Genomic DNA, 3,641 nt, shown 5'->3' on the forward strand with positions numbered 1-3,641 from the left:
TGTTGTTAGCTATGTTACTTACAGCAGACGTCTGTCCGTGGTGCTGAAGATGCTGGTAACAGCAAAAAGGCACAGGGATACTCGCAATTAGCTTGGGAGGTTCACTCTGTATCCACTTGCTTCTATATTCATCTAGTGATGTTTGCGCATGCGCGAAGCTCATTTTGTTCCTGAAGGCTTCGGAGAAGGACCTCGTTGTTGCAGCTCCCTCATAGCGGTCTCCGTTGGATGGGAAGGCCTCAATTTCACTCCCGAGGGTCCACTGTCGCGCTGAAGACACTCCTTCTGCCTCGATGTCGTCCGGATGCAGATTTCGGTCTCTCAGGAACGTTTGTGGTGTAGGTGAGTATTTACAGTTACCTCTGGGTTCTGGTATTCGTGGTTCTGGTAGTTGATAGGGGATCGATTCTGAGATGTATTGAGGTGTTTTTATTTTTTTTTAGGTTCTCTTTCTTTTGATTGGTTTGTTGTTTGTTCCTTTTTCTTTTCTTTAGATGATTTTTTAGACCCCTTAGATATGCTTAGTTCAGGTCCGAAAGCGGCGAAGAGGATTTTCATAGCCCCTTCAATTTGCAATTCAGTGGGAAGGGTTTCTGATTTGGAATCTGATCCTTCAGACCAATTTTGTCCATTTTGAAATTTTTTATTGTAATAAATTTCCCGCGTCGTCCATTTTGGAATTTTGTTTCTCGATGGTGATTGGTCGTCCATTTTGTCGGGCTGATTTTTTGAAGATGGCTGCCATTCAAGTTTTTTTACAGGACCGTTAGTTTCAGTTAGAATGTCAGTTTGGAGTAGATCTTTTCTGCTTCGTAGTTTGCTGTATTTAGTGTATTGTTATAATTTCCTCCCGTTGCTCCGTTATTTATTATTATTTCTTGGAGGTCCACGGTGAGGTCTTCATCATCACTTTTTGATTTTATTAAATTCAGTATTTTCAGCCTTAGGCTATTATTTTTACTCCTATTCACTTTTTGTTTGTTTAGGCTATGAGTTGTTTCTTCATCTTCCATCATGTACTTTATATTTTTTCTTGTCATTTTTCAGTTTGAGGCTTTTTGAACAGAGATGGCTTTATCTCTGCTTCTTTTTCTTCGTTTGAAGAATTTATCTTTTATGTCTATTTTCTTATTGAGCCATTAAACCATCCTCTTGCTACCAATTTGTCACTAATTTTGAAGATATGGCTCATTTAATAGACATAGGCTCATTATAATTAAATAAATTCATTTATTAATATATGTTACTTACTTTCACAGAATACATTCAGAAAGAGCAGTTATGACAGTTGGAGGTGGTCTTATATACAGGATGGGTGGGGCTAACAGTAAGTATTGACCTATCATTGATTTAGAGGGATGAGAATGTATATTAACCCTTGCTTATCTTATGATATAGCTTTAGTTTATATAAAACGAGGCATTTACACTTGACATGTCCTCCTGCCTCTTCAGTGCCTCCCTCGATCTAACACCAGTGGTCTCATGAGCTGTGTTCCAGAATGCCAAAATTTCACAAGCTCTAATGCGAGATCTTATATCTCTAATCAGACATTTCACCCAAGGACACTTAAAACTCACAAGAACTTTAAAAAGATCACCGGATCTTATCAGATTCGTGGTTCTTGTGAGAATGTACTCTATTCAATTATTAATTTCACTTCAGAGAAGATTATAGGCATTATTTTTCAATGGGTGAGCTAGGGCACAGAGATGGAGGGTTATCAAGTGCTTTTTCAAAGGGGCACTTTGAATACTTACGTAGGTGGAAATCTTTGCCAAATTCAAAGAAAGGAGACAAAACTCTGTCCAGGAAGCAAAAATATCTGAAGGTTCAAGAGCAAAACTGTATAAAGGAAGCTTGATTTCTGTCTTTCTTACACTTAAGTGTGAGAGCTTGAGTACTCTACAGTTTCCTGATATGGGTTTGCTACAGTCTGAAGTTCTGCTGTTCTGGGATTTAAAGTAGCCCAAGGAGCATTTTATTGTTGCCGTAAGAACAATAACATTGCAGCAGAATTTTGTGATCCAATGAATTGTATTTATAATCAAAATAGTTTTGTTTTTGTTTTTTTTAAAAACTGAGTCACCTCTGACTTGTGATTTGGTTTCTTTTCCTAAGTATAAGGTTGGAATAAACCTGATTGCAATTACTATATAATGCTTATTGATTGGCTTTTAAATGTAATGCACAACAAGGAGAGAAATATGAAAAGAATGAAAGAAAAGGAAACAACAACACATATTATGTTACAGTCATTCAGCCCTACTTTAAAACAGGTCATTAAACCTTGACCACATAAAATATTATTGATCAATGTTTCCATTACATCAATTGACAGCCAGTTCATTAAAAAAAAAAAAGCAAATACAAAACAGCAAACCATTATTATAAATTTGGGATTGGATTGTCTTTTCAATGCTTAAAACTACTTTTTTTTTTTTTGCAGCTTGATAAAGCCATCGTTTTTCTTGTAAGTTATCACATTATAGTATGTAATGCAATAACATTACATTGCTAAGCACTATTATTTTGTAACACTATATTAATTCAATAATGGTTTGTAAACCAATATGAGGCAATAGTAAGCAAACTTTTACATTGTTTGCACTTCCAACATAAATGTTTTTAGACATTCCTTAGGATGTTCAGTAAATGTAAAAATAAATAAATAAAATGTTGAAATAGTTTCATCTTATAATAGGACACATGTTTAATATTTTAAGACCTTAATTGTTGTTATTTATTCCAAAATAAAAAAAATAGTAGAGGTATAATTATCTAAATCATATGGAGGCTTGATTTTTAGTTTTAGGACTCTTAATATATCTGGATCAACTTGTGATTCTAAAGGAAAGTTTTAACTGAATATATTCTCATTTTGGAATTTTAGGCAATCTATTTTTTTCTTGCAATGACTAAAATGATATAAAAATCTAGTTAATTCAAAGTATTAATATTTTTATGTGTACGTGTTTTTTTTTAAATCAAGCTGAGATTGTTTGAGATATAAATTTACCATGTGAGTAAATACGAAGATCTTAATTTTGTGCCAATCTCTTAAAATGTGATTTGCAATCTTTAACAAAAAAATAACAAAGTTAAGGCTCAAAATGGAGCCAGACTCCTGTCGTGATGTCACAATATCTTTCTAACTATGCCCATAGCATTTTTAAAAATTATCTTTGATGTTTTATGTGTGGGGAGGGGGGAATGAAGCCAAAATGCTTCTCCAGGGATTGAAGTGAAACTCAGGAAAGTTAAACTCTATAATTGTATATTTTATTTATTTACCTTTTATCAATCTATTTAAAGTAGATGAAATGTATTAGCATGAAAATATTTCTAAATAACTATTTCCTTTAAAGTCATAGCTATTTTTTTTTTTTTGTAAATTTATCTTCCTACATGACTTCAATATGATTTTTAACCCCCAGTATTGCCAAGTGGTAGAACCCAATCAGAAAAACTGTAGTCATGGGGGCAATGTAATAAATCCACTTCTCTCTACTCAGGCCATAGTAGCCTGAGACATACTGTCTGAATTTATAACATCTCCCAGGTTAATAGATACTGTCATTTTCTTCTTCCCAATAATGAATGAGATTGGCTAATGTGAAGTATATTTTATGAGTATAAAA

At 33.7% G+C, this 3,641-nt stretch overlaps 1 long non-coding RNA gene across 1 annotated transcript; it reads left to right on the forward strand.

Annotated features, from left to right (window-relative positions):
• Nucleotides 1–207: 207 nt before the first annotated feature.
• On the forward strand, nucleotides 208–3,007 carry LOC117662521 (uncharacterized). Its single transcript, XR_004590456.2, has 3 exons — nucleotides 208–342; nucleotides 1,260–1,327; nucleotides 2,450–3,007. It is a non-coding gene; the product is annotated as an uncharacterized LOC117662521 (long non-coding RNA).
• Nucleotides 3,008–3,641: the final 634 nt, after the last annotated feature.

Source organism: Pantherophis guttatus, chromosome 3 (assembly GCF_059756535.1).
Source record: "Pantherophis guttatus breed Tessera chromosome 3, ASM5975653v1, whole genome shotgun sequence".
Classification (NCBI taxonomy): Eukaryota; Metazoa; Chordata; class Lepidosauria; order Squamata; family Colubridae; genus Pantherophis; species Pantherophis guttatus.